Genomic DNA, 27,045 nt, shown 5'->3' on the forward strand with positions numbered 1-27,045 from the left:
TGTGTATAAGGAAACATACTTGAAAATGTTGGTAGGGGTTATATTAGTTCAGAAAAAAAATTGACACATATGAATTTGTTTAATATCTTATCTCTTTTTACCAAGCGGTTTTCTTACCCAGAACATATATATTTGTTTGTTTTGTAAGATATGACTCCAGGTAAAATGTGTGATTATAATTGACATAGAATACATAACTGAACAAAGGCGGTATTTTAGCCCCTTTTAGAGTTTAGATGTTCTTCCTTGATTTTTTTCATTATTTTAGGAGCTAGTTTACTACCATTCCTATGGTAAACACTGTGAGGACAAAACTATTAGAGGATGGAGCAACATCTTGTAGCCTATAGTTTGTAATGCAAGAAGTCAAGAAGGCAAGGATTTCAAACTTCATCTGATGACCATCCATGCAGATTTTTAGCCATGAATTAAAACTTATGTGACAACCAAGTACAGGAGAATCCCTGGAGGAATGCTGTGTATTGAGTCACTTAAAGACTAGCTTATACCCAGCCAGCTTCCTGACACAGTCCAGGACCACTTGCCAAAGAACCATGCTACCCACAGAGAGTTGACCTTCTTACGTCAAAATACAGTCAAGACAAATCCCCATAGACATTCTCACAGGCCAATAATGAATGAGTATTTTCTCAATTAAGATTCACTTTTCAGATAACTCTAGCCTGACTTAAAGGTAATAAATAACGAGTGTTGGTAGCCGCCCATACCACGCCCAACATGGGGCCGATTTCCTGTGAGGGAGTCAACAGGGCACAGCTGTTGTCCACCTGAAGGACGCAGTGCGTATGAGCCAAGCACACCACAGCCTGCTCTCTGGGCATGCAAATTGGGCATTGGGGCTTGCACCAATCGGGTAGCAACACGAGTCTCCTAAGCATATATAAGCAGTGCCTTTTCCTCCCTCGGGGTCCCCTGTCCCTGTTCAAGAGAGCTGTACAATAAAGGCTTGTTCGCAGAAGAATCCTGTTGCCGCGTGTCGTTCTTGCTGGCGAGACGTTGGGCGCGCGACAAACTAGGACATATGTAATATTATTTGATTAAAATATAGTAAATGTATTTACATTCAGCTTTTATAAATCATTCTCTCAAAAAATTCCACCAGAGAATTCCTACAGCTGATAAAATAACTTCAGGAAAGTGCCTTTTGGTCCTGTGAAGGCCGGATGCCCCAGTCTAGGGGAATGTCAGGGCTTGGAGATCGGAGAGAGTTGGGGGAGAGCACCCTCATAGAAGCAGGGGGAGATAGCAGGTTTCTGAAGGGGAACTGGGAAAGAGGATAATATTCAAAATTCAAATAAAAACTATCCAATAAAGAAAATTAAAAAAAGAAATCATTCTCCATCTTCCATTTTGAATGATTCATTCCTATTTATTTTAGTTGTATAGGCAGTAAATAATTTGGAAATATTATATTATCAAAATCATAGAATCTTCCCAACTGTAATACATTTTAATGCACAAGAATTTATTTGCAACTTTCATCAATATCATCAAACTACTTCAAGCATTGTGAAGCTGCGATATTTATGATACTGTATTAAAACATTTCAAATATTGAATTTTACATAAGACTTAAACTTTTACAATGGCAACAAATTCTGTCATTATTTTTGTAAAATGCATAATATTTGACTCATCATGGACAAAAGATATGTAAAACACTAAAATCAAAATAACTGTAATTTGTCAGCAAATTTTTACATAAAAATAGGGTTTTGGGAAAAATAGCCTATATTCCAACAACCCTACAATATTTTCTTCCTATGGCAATCTCTCCTCACTATAAGAAGATGTTTCAAATATAGTTTTTATATATTTTATTTTTAATATTTATGTTTTTTTGTATAACGCATTTTGATTATATTTGGGTTCCCATGTACCCATCCATTCCCATTTAAAGAAGAATTGGGACTTTACATTCTAGCCTTACACGTGGTAAGTCCCTCCCAGTATAATGAAAACTAGTCAGTAGGGGTGAAGCGTTCAGTCAGAAACCAACTCTCTTTGTTCATTGACAAAAGTAGGTTGTATCTTCAGCAACGAGGCCTTACCATCCATTTATGGATGATTACAAATGCCCTTAGCAATTTCCTGTACTCTTTCCTATCTAATACATCCCAGAGGAAAGGAAAGGAATTTATATTAAAGGATGAAGAACATAAATCTAGCTCGTTTGACTCTGTTTAAATTTCTTCCAAGAAAATGTATTTTTCTTCATAATAATAAACGCTAAAGACATTTGAAATAAAGCTTCTCAAAAGAAGTAATTATTGAATAGATATGGGGAGAGTGGGCATATTTGCCCCAGTTTTATTGGGATTACTTCAGTATCTCTCCATGTAATTTGATACAAGCTGTTGGTTTTCAGTAAATTGCTTTTATTATGTTTAGGTATTGGCCTTGAATTCCTGATCTCTCCACTACTTTAAACAAGAAAAGGTGTTCCATTTTGTTGAATGCTTTTTCTGCCTCTAAGGGGGTGATCATGTCATTTTTTAAAATTTGTTTATATAGTGGATTATGTTAATGAATTTTCATATAGTGAACCAACCTTTCATTCTATGGATGAAGCCTACTTGATCCTTGTGAATTAGGGAAAAGCTAGAAGCTGAGGAGGAGGGTGACCCTGTAGGAAGACCAGCAGTCTCAACGAACCTGGACCACTGAGATCTCTCAGTCACTGTTCCACCAACCAAGCAGCATGCATTAGCGGATATGAAGCCCCCCAACATATATACAGCAGAGGACTTCTGGGTGTGGGTTTAGTCAGAGAAGATGCACCTAACCCTCAAGAGACTGGAGGCCCCTGGGAGTAGAGCAGTGGGGTGGGGGTGGGGGCATCCTCATGGAGACAGGGGTGGGGCAGGGAGGATGTATGGGATATGAAACAGTCAGAGGGTGGACCAGGACGGGGATAAAATCTGGAGTGTAAAAGCAGCCAAAAGATTAAATAAAATTTTAAACAAAGAAATAATAATTATACTAGCATATTGTCTTAGGATATCTATTTTCATATAGATATATTATTTTAAATTTTAGATATAAATAAACAATTACTTATTAAAACAAAGTTGAACTAGGCTTGGTGGCTCACATCTTTAATTTCAGCAGCCCAGTCGCAGAGGCAGAGGCAGAGGCAGAGGCAGAGGCAGAGGCAGAGGCAGAGGCAGAGGCAGAGGCAGAGGCAGAGGCAGAGGCAGAGGCAGAGGCAGAGGCAGAGGCAGAGGCAGAGGCAGAGGCAGAGGCAGAGGCAGAGGCAGAGGCAGAGGCAGAGGCAGAGGCAGAGGCAGAGGCAGAGAGGCAGAGGCAGAGGCAGAGGCAGAGGCAGAGGCAGAGGCGGAAGTGAGGATCATTTTAAATTCAAGGTCACCCTGATCTACACAGTGAATGCCAGGCTAATCATGAGTAGATAGTAATGTCTTACCTCAAAACCAAAAACAAAGTCATTTTTTTCCTACTAAGACAAGCATGAGGTTTCTAATTCATGACTGAACTTAGACAGCCACAGTTATCATAACATGTGTTATTAAAATATTTCAAGTAAGAGGAAATTCAGGCATTATTTTTAATTCCAAATATATAAGATATTTTTTCCTCTGTGGTGAGGTGGGATGGGGGAATGGGTGTGGGAGCACACTCAAAAAGGCAATGCTGATGGGGGATAGGATGGGGCTTTGCAGAGGGGAAACTGGGAAGGCAGACAAAATTTGAAATGTAAATAAATAAAATAACCAGTAAAATAAAAATAAAACTAAGAAGAGAAAAAAAAAGACTATCGCTTCATTTCTATTCCTTTGGAAACATATCCTCTATACCCTGGACACACTAATAGGTTGTTCTGTATTTAGAGCTAATATAATTTTGCTGTCACCATTCTTTTAAACTTAGGTATCCATTCCACTGGAAAACGTTTTAAGAAAGCCTCAACTCCATGTTTTCTGTCATATGATTCGCTCCTCACTGAAAGTACTTGATAATATTTGTGGAACAAACGGGAAATGGGCCATGCAACACGGCACTGCATCACTGACCCTATCACCAGCAGTAATGCACATGAAAGACAAAAACTGCTGATATACATATTTTCTGTTCATCCTCCATGACACTAAGCATTTGTCTTCAAAGCGACAGTTTTCAAAATGTGTATATTTTACCTTCAATGCCTAAATCTCTACAGTCACATATAAAGTTTGGGAAAAGAAGTTCAACGTTACATCAATCAACATGTCTCAAAAGTTTCTATATTTTATTTGCCTCCCTTTGTTTTTAATCTGTTGTATACTTTTGACACTGATTGCTTAAGTCACAAAGAAATCTTCATCTTTTTTTTAATTTATTTAATACTTAATAATAATTCTTTGGTTTCCGGGCAAACATCCCCCTCTCCTCTCCCCTTCCTTATGGGTGTTCCCCTCCCAACCCTCCCCCCATTGCCGCCCTCCCCCCAACAGTCTAGTTCACTGGGGGTTCAGTCTTAGCAGGACCCAGGGCTTCCCCTTCCACTGGTGCTCTTACTAGGATATACATTGCTACCTATGAGGTCAGAGTCCAGGGTCAGTCCATGTATAGTCTTTAGGTAGTGGCTTAGTCCCTGGAAGCTCTGGTTGCTTGGCATTGTTGTACATATGGGGTCTCGAGCCCCTTCAAGCTCTTCCAGTTCTTTCTCTGATTCCTTCAACGGGGGTCCCGTTCTCAGTTCAGTGGTTTGCTGCTGGCATTCGCCTCTGTATTTGCTGTATTCTGGCTGTGTCTCTCAGGAGCGATCTACATCCGGCTCCTGTCGGTCTGCACTTCTTTGCTTCATCCATCTTGTCTAATTGGGTGGCTGTATATGTATGGGCCACATGTGGGGCAGGCTCTGAATGGTTGTTCCTTCAGTCTCTGTTTTAATCGGATTTTTTTATTTACATTTCAAATGTTATTCCCTTTTCCGGTTTCCAGGCCATAAGCCCCCATCCCATCCTCCTCCCCTTCTTGTATAAGGGTGTTTCCCTCCCCAACCACCCTCTCTCGCCTTCCCGCCTCCCAGACATTCTCCTACACTGGGGATGGGGGGAGTGTCCAGCCTTGGCAGAACCAAGGGGTTCTCCTTTCAGTGGTGTCCAACAAGGCCATCCTCTGCTACATATGCAGCTGGAGCCATGGGTCTGTCCATGTATACACTTTGGGTAGGGGTTTAGTCCCTGGGAGCTCTCGTTGGTCGGTATTGTTGTTCTTATGGGGTTGCAAGCCCTTTCAGCAACTTCAGTCCTTTCTCTAATTCCTGCAATGGGCTCCATTCTCAATTCAATGGCTTGCTGTTAGCATTCGCCTCCGTATTTGATACACATATTGATCATATTAATACTTTCTTTTAATAAAGGCTGTGCATATAGCTTCCTTGGTACAGTGTTTGCCCGGGATGTACAAAGCTCTTTACCAACACATACGTGGTCATCATTGCACACGTCTTTCATGTGAGGAAACCAAAGACATGAGTGGCAGGTTTAGACCTTCATCTCGATACATGCTCAAGGAAAGACTAAGCAGTTGAAAGCACTGCCAACATGGGCTGGATTCCAGCACCCATATGGTGACTTAGAAATGTCTACTACTTCACTCCCAGGGGATGGGGCACCCTTTTCTACCCTATGTAGGTATCAAGCATGCACACGGGGGACAAACCCAAAGGCAGGCAGAGTACTCATACACACAAACTAAAATTAAGTTAAAAGTATAGTTAGAAGTAACCATTAAATCTAGATAATTGTTTCGTTACCTTAACTTATGAGAGATTTTCTTAACTTTGTTCCACCGGTGAGCTATGAGCCCCGGAATCAAGCATTCTTACTGCACCGGCCTCTCAAGAATTCCATATGTCAGGCACAACTCACCACGCTAGCCTCAAATGTTTTAAAATAGCACATTTTTATAATTTTTATCTAAGAATCTGAGACCGACTTCATAATACTTCATGTATGATAAATGATATATAAACTTCATTATCCCTCCTTAACATCAAATTTTACTCTTTTTAACTGTTTAGGATGGCAAGATTATTTTTGTTAAAACTTCTATCAATGTAAACTTGAAAGTCTTGTGTCTAATACCAACAAGAAATGACCATGTTCAAATCTGCCCACACCCCTCCTCTGTGGGGAATTCCTAGAATTGTCATAGAAAGTGTTGTTTTTTTTCCGTATTTACAAGATTTTCAATCAAGTTAAAAACTGTATAAGCAACAGAAAATAGGCTTCACAATTTCTATAATTTTTTTACTATTCTTGATGAGAAAGCTCAATTTCCTTTAAACAGTAGGGTATTTATAAATAATACTTATAATTTGAACACTATCAACATTATGTTATATACACAATTTCTTGTTTAGAATATGCTATATGATATTTTAATTTTTTTTCTTTTTCCTTTTTTTCAGAGCTGGGGACTGAACCCAGGGCCTTGTGCTTGCTAGGCAAGCGCTCTACCACTGAGCTAAATCCCCAACCCCGATATTTTAATTTTTTATTCAATATTTTTTATTACATTTCAAATATCCTCTTTCCTGGTTTCCCATCCATAAACTCCCTATGCCATCCCCTCCCCTGTCTTCCCCCATCCATCCATCCATCCTCTCCTTCCCTCCTCCCAGTCCTGACATTCCCCTACAACTGGGGGGGTCCAGTCTTGGCAGGACCAAGGGCTTCTCCTTCCATTGGTGCCCAACAGGTCATCCTCTGCTACTTATGCAGCTGGAGCCATGGGTCTGTCCATGTGTACTCTTTGGATGGTAGTTTAGTCCCTGGGAGATCTGGTTGGTTGGCATTGTTGTTCTTATGGGGTTGCAAACCCCCTCAGCTCCTTTCTCTAACTCCTCCAATGGGGACCCCATTCTCAGTTCAATGGATGGCTGCTAGAATTTGCCTCTGTATTTGTCATACTCTGGCTGAGCCTCTCAGGAGACAGCTATGTCAGGCATGCACTTCTTAGCTTTATCAATACTATCTAGTTTTGGTGGCTGTATATAAATGGGTTGTATACCCATGTGAGGCAGGCTCTTGGATGGCTATTCCTTCAATCTTTGCTCCGATCTGTCTCCGTATCTCCTCCCTTGAATATTTTTGTTCCCCCATTCTAAGAAGGACTGAAGCATCCACACTTTAGTTGTCCTCTTTCTTGGTTCAATATCAGTACAATCTGTGAAGTTCAAATTCTTCAACAAACATTTTGAAGCTTAGAGCCAGTTATTTAAACTTGCCTTCCCTTTCTTCATCTAAAGATCCACCTTTCTCTCATTGGTACGGCAGCCTGGAAAATGGTTCTGTGTTGGTGAATTAAGGAAAGCTATTTCTCTGGCCTCCAGCGAGATCTAGTACCCTAGCTACCTGTACTTTAAAGGTAAATTCAAGTGGGTAGGTCATTGTCATCCTTTAGTCACACAAGGGAGAAGGTAGTAGATAGATAGCACTTTAATGAAATGGTGTATTTTTCTTCTTGTTAAGAATCCCTATTCTACACTACAGCCCACTACTTACTGACTTGTAGACCTGAAGCTTCTTATGTCAGTCCCATTATCTGAATCACTCTCTGAAGCGTTCACTTTTCCTTTTATTCCTCATCTTTTCAAGCTTGCTTTCCTAGACACTTTGGACTTCACACTTTCTCTAGCATAACTCTCCTAACCAAGTGTGGCTGACCTCCACAATGGCTTACTTCAAATAGCATAGTTTTTTTTTTCTAATTTTAGTTATATCTTCCTCTTCCAGGAAGCTGCCAAGGTTCATGGCTCACTGTTCCAATTTTTCTCTTTACCTGGTAAAATTGTCTCCTGACTTCTTTTTGAGTCATTCTTAGTTTTTTTTTTTTTTTGGAAGACTTAAAACCCCAAAGGAGACCCTAATTTGCCTGACCACAATGGGATAGTTATAAGCATTGTTGCATTTCCTTTATGCATGAATGAATGCCTTCTGATTGCCTCCTTTGTTTCTGCTTGGGTTTGATTCTTCCTCTCTCTGCCATTGGCTACATTCCAACACGGCTATCTCAGTTGAGTGTTTCTTTTTTAATGGTATCTAAAACTATAAAATGCTGCCCATCAGTTCTGTCTTCTGAATTAATTCATCTAAGGGATTTTGTTGTTCTTGTTGTTCTTGTTGTTGTTTTAGCATTTCCATGATCCAATGTAATAAGGTGTGTCCTCTCTTAATCAGTTTCTCTCTCCTTCTACTGACAGAAAACAAGTAATCAAAACCAGAATTTAAATTTAAATATCTGAATGTGCTAAGTGTGTCTCCTAAATAAAATATTGCTTGACACATAGTTACTTATGACTAAAATTATTTGCTATAGCAGAAATTTATACTTAGTGACATATTTAAATATGTAATCAGAGATATAATTTAACGTAATATATGGCACAATATTTATGAAATATTTGGGAAATGCTTACATTCAAATATCCTTGTTACATATTTAATGAATGAAATAATTTTTTAAAAAAATATATGAAACTCTAGTGTATATATATAGCTGTGGAACCTCCCAAGAAGGATATAGCCTCCATTTGAAATTTTTTGTTTTCTTTACTTCTGCAGGAATGCTGAATTCTACATATTTGATGTCCAGTTAAATTGCTTGATTCCTTAGTCCAGATCTAATACATGGAAAGTTATTATATATTTACTGTAAGTATGGGAGTTCCGTGATGACTGAAGTTAACATTTATTTAAATCATTTTGCTTTATATCTACCAAGATGATATTTGCTAACAGTGCATGCCTTTGCAACTATTACACCTATTTTATCATTGTAATTGTTATAAATCCAGAAAAAGCTTCCAGACACTCACAAAAATCTTAGACATTTATCATGTAAGAAATACTTTGAAAGGTCAGTGTGCGGTTCATGCCTTGTCTCACAGTGCTTTGTTGGTAGACGTAGGCGTGTCTTTGAGTTTAAAGCTAGCACAGTCCATATAGGGTTTCAGGCATATAGAGTTGCATCATGTTCCCAAAACATAACAAGAGTAAACGAGTAAAATTCAGGCGATGAAAATATTTACTTAAGGATAAGCTCGTGCCCAGTGTTTTAAAGTCCAGCAATAGTTCAGTGATGTTTCTTGTTTTACAGAGTTACATAAAAAATTTTCCCCTGTCCTTATTTAGAAAGGCTAAAAGAAGATGAGCTAAAGAAATCAATGAAAGCTTTGAGTGAACCTGTAAAAAAAAAAAAGACATTTTCAAATGTCATATCTCACTTTAAAATATCAGTTTGTTACAGAGAGGAGGAGGTAAGTAGGGGAAAGTGCTCAGAAATAATCTGAAACCATTTCAAGACCAACACTTCTCTTGTTTTCTGAAATAGAAAGAACTTGTGAAGGGGTGAGCACATCAAGTGCAGTTTAGCGCATTAAGTGCTGTTTGCACTTAAAGGACTGCTCCTCTAAGGACTTAGAGGGCTTGGTAGGGCAGGGTTGAGTCCTCTAGGCAGCTGAGTACCACGGCCTCTGTCCTGTGACAGGGGCTGCAAACCTTGCCATCTATGTCTGCCACCGGCCCCTCCATCTGGCCAGTTCATAGCTCAGAATAAAGTTGATGTAAGTTTAAGTAGTTGATGCAAATTTAAAAGGCAGCTTTGAATTGATTATTTCAATAAATCAGAGAACTTTGGGAGAATTCATGTAGTCAGTACCTAACATCGGTATTGTAAATTTGGAAAACCTATCACATATTCCAGATAATGCCTAGCAAGCATTAGTTGAACATAACATTTTGTTGTCATTATATGCGGTTAAGGAATTTATGTAGTTTTTTAATGATCCCGATAGTAACATCTGTTCTTAGTAGTAGTGTATATGGCACAAAAAATACCAATATAAACATGATTACTATATGGGTCTGGGGGAGACATGTGTATGTGTTTAATAAATTCATATGTCTCCCACTAAACATAGACACATAACTTTGGGCAGGATCACACAAGGGGGCGTATATGGGAGAAGCTGGAGAGAAAGTGGAAGGGGAAAAATGTTGCTATAATTTTTTAAATGAAAAGATAAAAGTAGACATGCATGGCAAAGAGTGATCGGATTTGAAAAACACAAACTTTGGAATGATGCTCCTGCTGAGTTTCATGTACACATGCCATCCTACAAAAGTTATTTACATGCAAATCATAGTTCACTTATTTGAATAATTGAGAGACAATGGCTGTCAAATGAATTATTGGGGTAAGCACACTTCTTGCCATGCCTGAGGTTCTCAAAGCAGTCCACAGACCCGCATGGTAAACAGGGAGTGCCTATAAGGTTTTTTTCTATCTCCAATGGCATACTGTGTCACACACACACACACACACACACACACACACACACACACACACATGAATTAAAAGGTAATTAAATAATGAGACACAATAATCATGCTAGACTCCAACAATTTGATGAAGGTGTAGGGGTCAATTTCCAGCAGGAAGTTTACCATTGAACATGTTTTAAACCAAATGATACATAAATAATAATTGTTCATATTATTTTATATCACTTCACGAAGAGAATTATACTGATAATGAATTTGAAGAAATCCTAATTATTCTATTATCTTCACATCAATATTTAAAGTATCCATAATGTTTGAGTTGCACAACACTTTTTACTTATACTAGAAATATACTTACTTCACACACACACAAACACACACACACACACACACATTTATGTCTTATTTAAAATTTTGAGTTTAAATGTTCATTGCATACTTCAAAAGAGCAAATTTGCTATTTTAAACTTTTGTCAATGTTGTCTGCAAGATGGAAATTTCTTATCTTTATAAGGCAGACATCTTTGTATTTTGAATAACTTTACTGTGATTGAAAGAGCTTGTGATTTAAGTAACATATGTAAATGAAGCTAAGTGGTATTTGCATACTAAGATTCATTTAATTATAATATTCATAATCAAGTGAAAATCATTTTAGGTAAGTGTAGTTTTAATGAATGTTGTAAATAAGCTTTAATTTCTAAATGGTTGCTTTTAAATAATGCTTTTTAAATTTGACTTAATAAATATATGAATATTCTCATATAATTTTAAATAAAATATTGAAACTCATTGACAAATGTATTACAAATATTCTTTTTAGTCCTTAATGGAACAAAAGCAGCATACCCTATCAACCTATTACATAATAAATAAACAGTAACAAATGGTGACAACAAATCGAGTCTTTACAAATGAGTCAAATTATTGATTGACTAAACCTTTCGACATGATAAAATTTTGACTTACACTTATTAACATCTCATTTATAAAACCTCAGCCTTTCAGTCACTCAACATTAAATTATTAGTTATCATGGAAAATTGAATTTCTTGTAAAAACAGGTAACAAGATCTGGAGATTTATTTTATTTATATCTTATTTTCAGAATAAAGATAAAATTAAAAGACACAGAATGGTCCCTTGTTATTTGTTTTAGGTAAGGCAGAATTTGCGTAAATAATTTAATTTACTTTCTTGGCCAATTTGCTGTGTCTGGAAGTACTTTTACATAGTTTGTAAAAAAAAAAAAAAGGATCAATTCATAATATTGGATTCTCATGGAATCCAATACTCGCCCCTTACTTTGTGACTGTTTGCATTTACTTAACTTCACAAATATGTCCACATAGCTTCAAAGTAGCAAGAATAACTGTATCTTGTCCCTTTACTACTAAGCGGTTTAGTGTTATCTGTGGTGGCCAACATGAACTATCCCTATAGGTACAGGAATTTCAATAATTGGTTCCCAGTCTTGTGTTTTGTGTTCGTGGTTGAAGTTCGGATCTCTCAGCTTCCTGTTCTGACCACCTACTGCCATCTCTTCACACCATTATGGACTTTCCCTCAAAAGCTTAAGCCAAAATCAATGCTTTTTTAATAATTCACTGTGTGTCTTTTGTCATAGGATTAAAAAGTAAATTGGCAGGCTTTTTTTTTTTAACAGAATACAAGCAATAGATTCAAGTACTGTTACTATTACAATTATTCGCTATCAGGGAGAGCAAATTTTTACCAACATACCTCTTGATTGTTAAACAGCTTTTATAGGCTATATTCCTATTTAAAGTGAAACTTACAGGATGTCTGCTACATCCTGTAGCAACCAACAATTAATGATAAAATAGGCCTCAGTTTAAATAAAAATAGCAAGAAGATATATATGAGGGAGTTTGGAAGAAATTGTGTAATTAATAATTATATTATAGACTCAAAATAATAAAGAAATACTTCTGAGAAAAATAACAAGTGTTGGACTATCAGTAAAAGAAAGTTAATACTGTTCATCAAATTTTGTAGTTCCTTTTAAAAAGTCGATAAGGAATTTGCCTGTTGTCATAGCTAGAATTACCTCATTTTGTGACTTCCTAATCACAAGACCAAAGTAGTTTTTTCCATTCCCAACTGAATCATAAGCATGTGGGGTTTTTGACTAATGTGCATGAGTCATAAAACTTGGCTGCCCATCCAACCCTAGGCTAACATTCCCACAGTGAAACCCAATTCATATGCAACATATACATTGTACACATAAAGATTTTGCTCTACCCCACTGGTAAGCTTCTTTAGTTAACTGTACCAGTAAAGGCACAGATATGTTTTCTTCATATTCAAAGTTAGTAGTGGCTTATCCTTTGATCCAGTAGCTTCAAATTTGTGTATTGTCAAAAATAATGTGTTTTGAAACATAACCCAATTTGAAAGTGATTTATCATCCAAAAACTAGATTATGACTATTCCTATTTTATTTACAAACATACTTTAGAAGAGCCATTTTAATAACATTAGTAAACTTAGAAACAAATTGTTACTTTATGATCTTCTAGGCCAAATTTCTAAAACCTCCTTTTCCAAATGTCTCAACAAAGAGGTACAAACTAATTCTAAGTTCTACTATATAAATCAAGTTTTAATGAATAGAAAATATTAAGTTCTGAAAAGAACACAAACTCAAGAGCTCAATTTAAATATACATGGCGCAAATCTTAATAAAGTCATATTGAAGTGTGACCTTGCATATTAAGAGATGGAATCAAAGCTGCACAAGGTTATTCGGTCATTACGGCTCCTTCCTCATGAATTAATCTGTTCATGGATCAGTGAATTACAAGACTGAGTGTTTAATGGCTTATCTGTGTTATAGAAGCCAGTCTATTTCTGTCTCTTGTAATGACCTTTCTTCTCTGTAATAATCTGGGCTGCCTATGTTCTCTGTAGTTTCCATCAGGAAGATCATTACCAGGTAAAGCCCTTCATCTTCAACTTTCTACACTCCAGAAGAGATATATAACTACAGTTTTATTCTCTACAAGTCACCCAGTCTCTGGTATCCAGTTATAGAAACAGAAACAAACTATAATATGTAAATTCACAAACACACACACACACACACACACACACAGGACAAGAGGCTAATAATATATTCTAGATAGATGACTGATAATCTCTGCCTATTGGCCTATTTCACTATAATCATGAACAAATTCAAGAAATTTCTAGAGAAAAATTACCTACAAACCTAAATGACAAATTAAGATGTGTTCAGAGATTTTCCAAATGATTGAAGAGCTTCAAAATATCCCAGATTTTTCTAAAACTTTTTGTCACAAAATTTTATAACTGAATTTAATATTCAAACAGCAGTTAAGATTACACTAATTAGACAATGATGAATATTCTCATTGGGAAATAGATTATAGAAATACAAGAAATGAAAGTTTTTACTATTAAATTGAATGTAAAACATTGCAGTCAGGAAAACGTCACACAATGAGAGAGAGATAGACAGAGAGAGAGAGAGAGAGAGAGAGAGAGAGAGAGAGAGAGAGAGAGAGGGAGAGGGAGAGGGAGAGGGAGAGGGAGAGGGAGAGGGAGAGGGAGAGGGAGAGGGAGAGGGAGAGAGAGAGAGAGAGAGAGAGAGAGAGAGAGAGAGAGAGAGAGAGGATTTTTTTGAAACAGGCTGGCCTTTACTTGCTATGTAGTTTGCCCTGAACTCATCATTGCCCTCCTGTTCCTGCCCCCTGTAACATTTCTTAGTTTGCTTTCTCTAGCCTTTGAGCCAGGCTGGCAATAAGTAAAAATCATCTGAAATAAAAAATAATACTAATTTTGAATTTCATAAATTAAAAGAGAAAACAGGGACCTCATGCTTGGTGATTTAAAGGACATTACTAGTGTCTAGTGCTAAATTGTATTATATGAATAAACAAGGAGTTTCATCTTTTTAATTATATGTATAGCATACGATATTACAAGTCGAAATGTGGGTATCAGTTTCCACTTCACACTTCCCCCCGAGCTTGTGTGCTTTCTTGGACTCTAAATCAAAAGAAATGACTTTCTTCTCTCTCTCTCTCTCTCTCTCTCTCTCTCTCTCTCTCTCTCTCTCTCTCTCTCTCTCTCTCTCCTCCTGGCAGGTGATAGAGTTTTCAGCCTGCCTTTCTGTTTATTTACTCTCATCATCCAAATAAACACTCTTCTAGCATCCTTCTGGATGGATTAACAAATTCTATCAAAAACACTAAAATCATACAAAAGGAGACTGAGTCACTGGCAACATACTTAGCTATTATAGCATTTTTGAAAGAAAAATAGATGATCTCTTAGCAGTGATCCAATTAACAAAATTAGCCCATTTCAACATTGACAAATGTATATTACAAATGGACCAAGACACAGAAATCATGGAATGGTATCTTGAAAATTATTCTCTTAATTTCACATTTTATGTTTGCCTAGCAAAAGGAAGTTTAGAGATTATTTTTCTCTACATTTAAGCTCAGCATATTTTAAACATTAAATGACTTCTCTGCCATCTCTCCTGTTAGTCCAACTTCAGGTGTTTAACCCCTGTACCACGTTTCTCAGAAGTAACTTTTAAAAACACCAGAATCAAATCATTTCAAGGAAGTAAGCTTAAACTTAACTTTTCATTTGGTTCATACATAAAGTCCACTAAGACCAACTTCCTTGTAATTCGTTGTTGTTGTCATCTGGCTTTGAACCTTAATAAATCTTTGCATTAACCTCTAGGCTAATTCCTGCTATGAAACAAACATGGTTCCAACTTTGTGCCCTTAGACCTACACATCCACGTGAAATACTTCCATACTGGATGTAAATGGCAGGCAGCACAAGTGAATTAATGCTTTAGAAGTCGTTTCAAGAAGAAAATATATTTTCAAAAGGACCAAAACACATTTAAGTAAACATAGCCATACTTGTATACATATATCTGTATGTTCATCTATGGATGGAGCCGTCACTGATACAGTTTTAACCAGAGCTGTGATGAATCACATTGCTTTTCCTCTGAATCTATCAGTTGACATCACTCTTCACAGTCTTATTCCTTTAAAAATGACTATAGCAAGCTTATTATGATGCGTTAAAAAATCCAACAGTTATATAGACTGGGATTCTCCATATATACTTTAAACTATCTGAAAGAAGAATCTGGGCCTTTCGTCGGTTAGTTTATATGTCCAAGTGACGCGACACAAGCTAGAAATGCGTGAGAGTCATTTTCTCAGTTTCTCAATTGAGAAATTCCTCCATGAAGGTCGGTGTAGTAGCACACACCTTTAGTCCCAGCACTTTAGTCAGTGGTCGCAGGCAGAGAGATCTTTGGGAATGCTAAGCCACCATAGCGTCCAGAATGGATTTCAGGACAATTGGGCCTTATGTAGAGACACCCTGTCTCAAACACATGATAATTAATCATAGTAATGATAATAACTGATAATGATAACAATGAATAGATTACAGGCAGAATATGTAGGGCAATTTCTTATTTAATGATTTATGTGGGAGAGGCCATCTCACTGTGGGTGGTACCATACCTGAGTTTTATGAAAAAGCCAGCTGAGCACACAATGAGGAGCCAGCCAGGGAGGAGCACTCCTTCATGACCTGTGCATCAGCTTTGTCCTTTCGGTGTCTTCGCTGCTTGAGTACCTGCCCTGATTTTGTGCAGTGATGAGCTATTATTACCTGGAAGTCTAAGTGAAATATATCCTTACCTTCTCTCAAAACTTAGATTTCAGAGTGCAGAGCATAGAGACAAAAGACAGGAAAGACACCAGGATCTGACACTGACAGATGAGACTGAGTTTTTTAGAAAACATGGTGAGAAGCAACCTCTCTCTGGGGTAAGGAAAGGGTCTGAAAGGAAGGAGGAGAACAATCGGAGTTTATGTAGATGCTTCAGAGTGAGAAAGTTGGTGTAGTTACAAGAAGCTAAGGGTGGGTGTGTAGTATCTCCTTCCCAGAGCTGTGTATTCATGAAAGATTAGGGAGACAGGCTGTGTCAGCAAACATTGCTGCCTGAACTATGCACGATTGCTAATGATTTAGCAAAATCAGCTGTGATCTCATAGGGTGGTTGGTTTTATAACTCAGTCACTCTATCACAAACCAAACAGCTCTTGGGGGGTGTTCATAAAGATATGAACAATTGAGTACATGAAATTTAAAATCAACGGCCATATAGAATGTGGTTTCTACCTTTGGGACATTTTTTTTCTCTAAAGTGATATAGTTCATGAACCGAGACTTTCAATAAAGAGCAGAGAAAGAGAAGAAACCAATATTGAGATAGCTATGCTTAAATGGTCTGTTAAGAACCAACGTTAAAATAAAACCAACATTTCAAAAATTATGCTATGTGAAATAATCTAGCCACAGGACAAAATGGTATCAACAAGAAGCCAACAAGGTTTGGATTCTATTATGTAAAAAAAAAAAGTTTCCCGCTGAGTGACTCTGGGAAAGTCCTCTCATTCTTCTTTTGATTCTTTACTGAAGCTTTTCAAGAACAGCACGATGCATTTCATGTATTTGTTTGGACATGTTCATGATTATGTGCACAAGTGTGAAAGAGTGGCTGTGTACTCATGTGTGTGTATGTGGAAACTTCCACTTTGAGAAAGCGTCTTTGAGAAAGCGTCTCCCCAAAAACCAGGAAGTCTCTGACTATCTAGATTTGCCAGTTAGCAGCGGGAGTGATTATCCCATCACTACTTAATCTAGCAATGAAATGATAGGCAGGCATCACTGTGCCTAACTACGCATGTGGGCGCTGAGATTGGAACTGAAATTAGGTCATTGTGCTTTCACAGCAAGTCCCTTCCTGACAAAGCCATCTTCCCAGCCCTGTATCTTCATATTTTAGTTCAACAATCGTTAGCAATTAAAAAATAAAATGAAGATATACATTATGCTTTACTTATAAAAGCATTGATTGCAAATCTACAAGAACAGTGAATTTGCAGAGAAGAGGGCTATTGATAATTTTTAATAATTTCAATAAGGAGGAAATGACAGAGGAGACCAACAAGACCAAACTAAAGTTTAAAACAAACAACTAACAATAAGGATTTTATTTAAAATCAGTTCCTGTCCCTCGTAATCTTTCTAAATTGGTGCATAGAACATTGTTTTTCTTGCCCTGGAAATTATTTTGTAAACGATAAATGTATACTATGTTCTTGTATGAGCTTTAGTGTTTTATGGAGTTAAGTTTCAGAAGGCATACATTACGCAGTACTGAGAAGGGTTTCTCATCAACGGGAAGGAGGAGGCTTGAAACCATTGAACTTGTTAGGTATTTTCTATCGAAACATGTATCCATCTCTGAAAACAAGACTCAGGGAAATAACACTTCTAATTTTCTCTAGCACTTAGATTGTTCAAAGGACTATAGTCCTTTCAAGAGGTGCTAAAATATGCATGCATGAGGCTTGATCACACTAACAATGAAGAGAAAGTATAATGAGTATTGATTTGAATTGAAAAGTTTCAAAAGGATGCAAATTAGTATCTTATCTAAAAGCATATGAAATGTCCCATCAAGTTAAAGAGCAATTTCGCAGATTCTAAGCTTAGGAGTGTTTTAAAAACAGCCCCTATTTACCACAGTTGAGAGCACCTCTATCATCTCATTTCCCCAATGGGAGAGCACTTCAGAGGTACCAAGGACTCTCTCAACCCATAACAAAGTCTGTAAGGGAGGGAGGGGTTGTTGGGAATAACTATGAAACGTCGCTGTGAAAAACTAAAATGTAAATTCAACTGTCAATCATAAGAGCAGGGGATGTTGTTCATGCCTGTCCTTGGGGGTTTTCCATTACTCTGCATCAGGCTGCTACCACCTCATCTTCTTAAAACAATATATTTTATTCTGATTCAGCTTTGTAAGGAAGAAGTCTAGGCAGATATCCCTGAGCTGCCTGCTTTTATTTTCCTAAGAGCAAAGGCAAGATGCCAAGTAGGCTAAGAAAACATGGAAGCTTGGGAATAGGAACCATTCTCAAGAACATTCCAGTAAGGTGGAAAATTCAGTCTCCTGCAGCTGTGAGACTGCAGAGACATTCCTTTCCTTCTTTGTTTCTTTGTTTCTTTGCTTCTTTCTTTCTCTCTCTCTCTCTCTCTTTCTTTCTTTCTTTTCTTCTCTTTTATTGGATAGTTTTTATTCACATTTCTAATGTTATTCCCTTTCCCGGTTTCCCGGACATAAGCCCCCGATCCCATTCCCCTCCACTTCTTCTATAAGGGTGTTCCCCACCCCATTCACCTCCTTTTCCGCCCCCCACCCCTGACATTCCCCTACACTGCGGGGTCCAGTCTTGGCAGGACCAAGAGCTTCTCCTTCCATTGGTGTCCAACAAGGCCATCCTCTGCTACATGCAAAGCTGGAGCCAAGGGTCAGTCCATGTATAGTCTTTAGGGAGTGGTTTAGTCCTTGGTAGCTCTTGGTGATTGGCATTGTTGTTCTTTTTTATTTATATATATATATATATATATTTTTTTTTTTTCTTTTTTTATGTTATAGTGTTAGATTTTTTTGTTATTAACTTGAGTATTTCTTATATACATTTCAAGTGTTATTCCCTTTCCTGGTTTCCTGGCAAACATCCCCCTCCCCCCTCCCCTTCCTTATGGGTGTTCCCCTCCCAACCCTCCCCCCATTGCCGCCCTCCCCCCAACAGTCTAGTTCACTGGGGGTTCAGTCTTAGCAGGACCCAGGGCTTCCCCTTCCACTGGTGCTCTTACTAGGATATTCATTGCTACCTATGAGGTCAGAGTCCAGGGTCAGTCCATGTATAGTCTTTAGGTAGTGGCTTAGTCCCTGGAAGCTCTGGTTGCTTGGCATTGTTGTACATATGGGGTCTCGAGCCCCTTCAAGCTCTTCCAGTTCTTTCTCTGATTCCTTCAACGGGGGTCCTATTCTCAGTTCAGTGGTTTGCTGCTGGCATTCGCCTCTGTATTTGCTGTATTCTGGCTGTGTCTCTCAGGAGCGATCTACATCTGGCTCCTGTCAGTCTGCACTTCTTTGCTTCATCCATCTTGTCTAATTGAGTGGCTGTATATGTATGGGCCACATGTGGGGCAGACTCTGAATGGGTGTTCCTTCAGTCTCTGTTTTAATCTTTGCCTCTCCCTTCCCTGCCAAGGGTATTCTTTTTCCTCATTTAAAGAAGGAGTGAAGCATTCACATTTTGATCATCCGTCTTGAGTCTCGTTTGTTCTAGGGATCTAGGGTAATTCAAGCATTTGGGCTAATAGCCACTTATCAATGAGTGCATACCATGTATGTCTTTCTGTGATTGGGTTAGCTCACTCAGGATGATATTTTCCGGTTCCAACCATTTGCCTACGAATTTCATAAACTCGTTGTTTTTGATAGCTGAGTAATATTCCATTGTGTAGATGTACCACATTTTCTTTATCCATTCCTCTGTTGAAGGGCATCTGGGTCCTTTCCAGTTTCTGGCTATTATAAATAAGGCTACAATGAACATAGTGGAGCACGTGTCTCTTTTATATGTTGAGGCATCTTTTGGGTATATGCCCAAGAGAGGTATAGCTGGATCCTCAGGCAGTTCAATGTCCAATTTTCTGAGGATTCTCCAGACTGATTTCCAGAATGGTTTTACCAGTCTGCAATCCCACCAACAATGGAGGAGTGTTCCTCTTTCTCCACATCCTCGCCAGCATCTGCTGTCACCTGAGTTTTTGATCTTAGTCATTCTCACTGGTGTGAGGTGAAATCTCAGGGTTGTTTTGATTTGCATTTCCTTTATGACTAAAGATGTTGAACATTTCTTTAGGTGTTTCTCCGCCATTCGGCATTCCTCAGCTGTGAATTCTTTGTTTAGCTCTGAACCCCATTTTTAATAGGGTTATTTGTTTCCCTGCGGTCTAACTTCTTGAGTTCTTTGTATATTTTGGATATAAGACCTCTATCTGTTGTAGGATTGGTAAAGATCTTTTCCCAATCTGTTGGTTGCCGTTTTGTCCTAACCACAGTGTCCTTTGCCTTACAGGCATTGTTGTTCTTAAGGGGTTGCAAGCCCCTTCAGCTCTTTAATCCTTTCTCTAATTCCTCCAACAGGGATCCCATTCTCAGTTCAATGGTTGGCTGCCAGCATTTGCCTCTGTATTTGAAGTGCTCTGGCTGTGCCTCTCAGGAGACAGCTATATCCAGCTCCTGTCAGCATGCACTTCTTAGTTTCATCTATCTTACCTAGTTTTGCTGGCTGTATATATATATGGGCTGTATACCCAAGTGGGGCAGGCTCTGAATGGCCATTCCATCAGTCTCTGCTCCAATCTTTGCCTCCATATCCCCTCCTATGAATATTTTTATTCCCCCTTTTAAGAAGAAGTGAAGCACACACACGCTGGTTGACCTTTTTGAGTTTCATGTGGTCTGTGGATTGTATCTTGGGTAATTTGAGCTTTTGGGCTAATATCCACTTATTGGTGAGTGCATACCACGTGGGTTTTTCTGATTGGGTTACCTCATTCAGGATTTTATTTTCTAGTTCAATCAATTTGCCTATGAATTTCATGAAGTCATTGATTTTGATAGATGAGTATTGCCAACTGGTACAACCACTCTGGAAATCAGTCTGGAGGTTCCTCAGAAAATTGGACATTGTACTACCTGAGGATCCAGCTATACCTCTTTGGGCAAATACCCAAAACATGCTCCAACATACAAAAGAGACACATGCTCCACTATGTTCATAGCAGCCTTATTTATAATAGCCAGAAGCTGGAAAGAACCCAGATGCCCTTCAACAGAGGAATGGATACAGAAAATGTGGTACATCTACACAATGCAGAGACATTTCTAACCCTCAACCTTCCACTCCCCTCTCCCTGAGGTACTGGATTCTGCCTCTCTTCTTAGGGTGTGTGGACACCAGAAGTTCACTGGCTTGGAGAAGAACAGGTCAGGTCCTCAGTCTGCCTCTCCAGGGTGTAAGACACCACTGTACACCAGATGAAAGGATGTATCAGAGTCCTGAAGGCAGGATTCAGGTTCAGGTGATAGGAAATGCTGGAAAATGGGGTAGCAGGAAAGAGGCTTTTTCCAATAATTTATTATTATGGATCTTTTAGATGAAGGATTTTTTCTAACTACCTTTAATGATCTTTAATGAAGCAGCTCTCTGAATCAATCTTAGCATGTTCGTATTTCATTATTGGGGTGGAGTTGAATGCATATAATTTATTTGGGTTGAACCAAGATTTATATCATTCTGTAGAATGGTGTGAAAATATCCAGGGAAAGAAATAGTCATTGGCTGAAGGCTGAGGCTACTGAGATGCCTCATTAGTACCGAAAGGCTTTTCAAGAGCTGGATATGTGACCGACTACTTGTGGCCACCTCGTTGAGGACCACTGGATTATGAGCTCTGAAGCAGACAAGGAAACAGGGAAGGGGTTAGCCCTAATCTGGATGGTCTCAAACTTTGAAATTTCTGTGTTTTTTGCATGCTCTATCTTACCAGTTCTATGCCAATTCTTCAGGTGGTACATGTGCCACACACCCCCTACATGTTTACTAAAAATTTCATAGTTGAAAATATACTCACTCTCATGCCTTTGTCTTTAATAACTCCAACATTATTGAAGAGCATATCATACAGTTTCTCCTGAAACTAAAGACAGTATACTGTACTAACTATATAGTCCTCTTACAAAAGGATAACAATACATTATTACAAATAATAGTTTTAATTATATACTGTTATTACAAAATAATTATAAAATAATAATAAACTATTTATATGCTTCTAACACAATGCTATATATTAAGCATTAGCATGAAAATGGGGAGGAATAGAGTGTTAGCAATGAGAGATAGGATCAAAGCAAGGACAATATTCAAATTCTGAGCTCCATGATTGGGTGTTTATGGTTTATGATGAAATCATATGGGATTCAAAGTGCTTAGCTATTCAGTTCTAAAGTGTTATTTGTTCTTTTTTTGTTTTGTTTTGTTGCTTTTGTTTTTTATAAAAATAAAGAAAAAGCCAGGATAAGTTTGGTAGAGTGAGATATGATGAGGTGGAAGGGCTTCTGCGGGGCCCATGTTGAAGTATCCCTTCCTCCCAACCCCTCGAGGTACCAGCCATAGGATGGATATAGTATGGAACAGAGTTTATATAGGGCATAAGGAGGGGAGGGGAGGAGATAATAGAGACAGAGTAAGGAAGAGAGAGAGAGGGAGAGAGAGAGAAGGGGGGAGAGGAGAGGAAGGGAGGGAGAGAGGGAAGGAGATAGAGATAGAGATGGAGGTGGAGATAGAGACAGAGAGGCGAGGAAGAGGAGAGGGAAGCCAGGAACACAAGGAGGAAGGGAAGGAAGGTGAATGGGAAGAGAAGGGACAGACAGGATAAGAGAATAAGAGAGTCGGAGAGTAGGAGAGTAAGAGAGAGAAGAGGGGGCAAACAGTTCTATATTGGGTCAAGCATACCCGGCTGTTTCTAGGTAACTGAAGGGATGCTAACATATACCATTAGCTTCTCTAGTTGCACACACACTCTCAGGCTAACTCCACCCCATCACTTAGATTTTTGTGGCAACTATCCAATGGTTCTCGTATCTTCTATCTCCAGGAGTCTCCATTATAATTTACCCTTCAATGTCACAGTTTTATAAAATGACCTTTAAGGTATTCTTTGCAGAGACTGTGTTATGGCCACCCATTGTGTAGCTTAAGTAGATCTCTGCAACCATGGAGTAAGACTCCCAGACCCACTTATCTTTTATAGCTCCAAAGCCAGTACCATGTAGATGACAGTGACAATTTTGTCAACAAGCGAAGGATAAGGCCTGGCCTCTTTGAAGCCCAGCTACAGCTGTCTTTTTTTGATAATCCTGAGAAACATTTCCCAAGATGATCATTTCCAGCATCAGAGATCTTTCCCAAAAGCATTTGTAAATTAGGATTTCATTTTTTAAGAGTTTCAAGCACATTTTCTTTTCACACTTTAGAACTGTACAGAAGTGTGCTGTTGTCTTAGGGATTCTCATCTTATGATTCCCCCATGCACAGCATGTCATATTAACAATTGTAACCTCATTTTTGGCATGTAGGCATTCACTGTTTTTAAACTTTTTAAAAATACTTTTAAATAAATAATCTACATTTAAAAATACCTTTTTGTTCTAGCTGTTAGGTTTTTTTTTTCTCCACAAACATGGAGAGTAGGTTGAATGCAATCTTCCTTTTAAGATTTCTCCATCAACGTCTAGCTTTTTCTTCCGCAAGTACTTGAAAATTGTAGGTAAGATCTTGATCGTAGTCTAGAGCAGTGGTTCTTAATCTGTGGGTCATGACATGTTTGGAGGTCAAGTGACCCTTTCATGGGGTTCTATATCATATATCCTGCATATCAGATATTTACATTATAACTCATAATGATATCAAAATTCATGTTAAAAAATAGCAATGGAATAACTTTATGATTGGCACCACAACATGACAGATTGGGTTTGAGGGTCACAATATTGGGACAGTTGAGAACCACTGGTGTAAGGGAACAACAGCAATCGTCTCTCTGTCTTTCTCATCCATGGGTTATATGTCAGGGCGGGAAACTGGTACTCCATACTAGGGCTCAAGTGTGTACCCAAAACCTGTTTTCTGCCCTGTAGGACATTAGTACAGTGCATGTGGAAGAAACAAGCGTTCATTAATCAATAGCAGTCCCTCGTCTGGCACTTTTAAACTTGACATTAGCTACATGGGAGGCCAGTAACTGACACAGATTCCCAGTACCTACAGATAAACTTGAGAGAAAGACAGAGTCAAAGCTCTAACTCCCTTCATTCGCAAAACCCTTATCTTTAAATTCATTGAAGTTACATGGAGGATGCCAATCACAGATAAACAATACCTTTGCCAGGCAAGATGGCTGTGGCCATTTGAGGTAGCTTGAATGGTGCTAATAGAAGCAAATGTGTTCCTCAGAGCCCCCAGTGCAACTTGGTGCTATGAGTTTTACCAAACCCTGGAACTCTCCCATGCCTCAGAATCGTTTGCCCAATTCTAATGTTCCTTTTCTCAATCCTATTTTCCTTTCATACCATAATAGGGCTGTAGGGCAACAGAAACAAAAAAATTAAATGGGGCTCTGACACCGGCACTATGTCAGCTCTCTCAATGAGAATTCCTCAGGCTTAGATCTGTAAAGCCTGTGCTGAAGGAGGAGTATGCTGAAGATTTTCTCTGGATATATGTGAGGCAAGATTAAGCATGATTTCCTGTATTCTAAACAGTGAGTTCTACTTCTGTTAGCATATTTTGAAGGTGGGTGCTTTTCTGAACCCAGGGCGTGGTGCAATTTCACAATGACTCCAGAAAGCTCTATACATCTGTTCCCAAGTACAGACAATGATACTGAGAGACAATTAAGAACTCAAACTGAAGGGTTACAGTGGGGTTAATACTTGTCTTTAGGGATTTCATTCTACTCCCACAACATCTATTGATGGAGATAATAATATTTCATGAAAAATAAATAAGGACAGTGTAAATGTCTTCAGTATTTAGGAGCATATGTGCTTCTACTCTTCTAAGGTGACTGTCATGTTGAGGGTTGGCCCCTTTCTTTTTGGGGTATGGAAAGAATCTACCTATCAATGTCTTGCCTTTAGATTCTTACATATCTGGAAAAGCATGTACTAGGCTTGCACAGTGCTGACAGGACTAGACTTTGCAATCTGATCTCTAAGGAGTATCATGGACATCCACTGATAGACAGGATAAACAATTAGTGTCATCAAAGATAACCCTATACAGTTAATTTTAATTTTTACCTTGATAGCGGTAGAATTACCATGGAAACAAATATCTGGGAATGCCTTCATGACATTACCTAGGTTGGGTTCATTGTGACTGATATAGGAAAACCCACTGTAAGTGTGGATGGTGCCATTACTTGGAGTGGACTCCCAGAGAGACTGAAAAAGAGAAAAGCAAACACAGCCCAAGCGTTTACCACTCATTCTTTACGAGAGAGCATAAACAGCTGCCTCCTGATCCTGAAGTTACTCCTTCACTCTCATGATCAATTATGTCTTCCAGAATGATAAGCCAAAAATAAATCCTTCCTTCCTTTCTTCAAGGGCTTTTGTCTGAAAATTTGTCTCAGAACATAAGTAACCTCCTCCTTTGGCTCCAGCTGCGTATGTAGCAGAGGATGGCTTTGTTGGGCACCAAAGGGAGAAAAAGCCCTTGGTCCACCCGAGGCTGGACAACCAGTATAGGGGAATGTCAGGGTGGGGAGGCAGGACGTGGTGGGTGGTTGGATGGAAGAAAGGGGATAACATTTGAAATGTAGGTAAAAATATCCAATAATAAAAAAATGTATGTTCTCAGTCTTTATGCCATGAGGTCTTAGCTCTACTAACATGAATGCCAGCCCTCTGAAACTGTATGTTTATTTAAACTATTTCTTCTGTAAGTTTCCTTGTCCATGGTGTTTTTATCACAGAAGTAAAACAATAATTGATACAAACACAATGCCCTCGTTTTCCTTATGTTCAAGGAACAAAATGTCTAATTACTGTGTCTGTGATGATTCTAGATTGCCTTACTGGTCAGCATATTGGAAACAAGGATTTTGCATAGGTCTGCTGAAATAATGGTCTTCTTTACATCCAAGCACAGGGAAGTATAGATGAACCATTGCCCACAATCCAATCCAATCATCTATATCATATGGAATGAACCTGCCATGTTCCTCAAAACAGTGACACCTCTCTTCTACTCTGAAAAGATCATTATTTATTTGGAAACTCACTGTCTTATGTTAGGTCTCGGGAAGCATGAGGTTTTTGTATCTCACCAGAGAACTTTTCCATATCTACTTTCAATCATGTTTTAAACGAGGAGCCAACTATTGCAGTAAGATGAAAGACACCAGTTATTTCTTCTTTTGGTGTCTTCTTCTGGTTCTTTTACTGTCTTGTTCCAAAGATGGCGATATTTGTCTACTGTGGTGTCTTTTTTGACCCTCAATAGTCTACTACAGAAGAGATCTTCCCAACGTCAGGAATATATTACTAAGTCTGAATCTTGACTCTGGAAATTTATGCTGTTACAAGTCTGTTATTAGACTCTAAACAAAGGAATGACATCAAAAACCCAGTTTCACATTTTCAGCAGCTGATGCAAGCAAATTGTCTGACATGACCAGCCGAGCCAACTGCCCATACAGGGGCTTAGCTTTTGACCATACCTGGCCACGGTTCCAGCTAAAGCTCTTTGGGACTAATAAATCTGCCCTAGACCAGGGTCTAACAAACCTGTGTTTATCTGCTTTTAATCAGGTGTAACCTGGCCTATATTTATGCCATGGACATAGAAATGGTGGCTTCCAATGTATAGAAGATAGAATAAATGATGGATTTCTGAAACCACAATATCCAGAGAAAATTTGAGATAGGAGAATCTAGTAGAGGTGAAACTCCAGAGGTGTCAAGAATAAGATATGAAATAAAACAATGCCATAGGAAGATAGCAAGTTATCCAGATAACTGGGTATATACAACAATACCTGTGTATAAACAATACATAATAGGCAAATGACCCTTAAAACTTCACCTTTTGAACTTAAAGCCTAGACCTGTAGCTAGTTTTGGCTCATTTTAAAACATTTATGTCTCTTACTTAATAATTATTTCCTTTTCGTACCTGTTCAAGTGTCT

The 27,045-nt window shown here is 38.4% G+C and overlaps 1 long non-coding RNA gene across 1 annotated transcript in view; it reads left to right on the forward strand.

Annotated features, from left to right (window-relative positions):
• LOC120094753 (uncharacterized) overlaps positions 1-27,045 on the forward strand; it is a 51,489-nt gene that overhangs the window by 12,278 nt on the left and 12,166 nt on the right. The window contains exon 3 of the long non-coding RNA XR_005489345.2: positions 8,592-8,681. This is a non-coding gene — a long non-coding RNA (uncharacterized LOC120094753). The remainder of the gene's footprint in view (positions 1-8,591; positions 8,682-27,045) is intronic.

The sequence above is a fragment of the Rattus norvegicus genome, chromosome 9 (genome assembly GCF_036323735.1).
Source record: "Rattus norvegicus strain BN/NHsdMcwi chromosome 9, GRCr8, whole genome shotgun sequence".
NCBI lineage: Eukaryota > Metazoa > Chordata > Mammalia > Rodentia > Muridae > Rattus > Rattus norvegicus.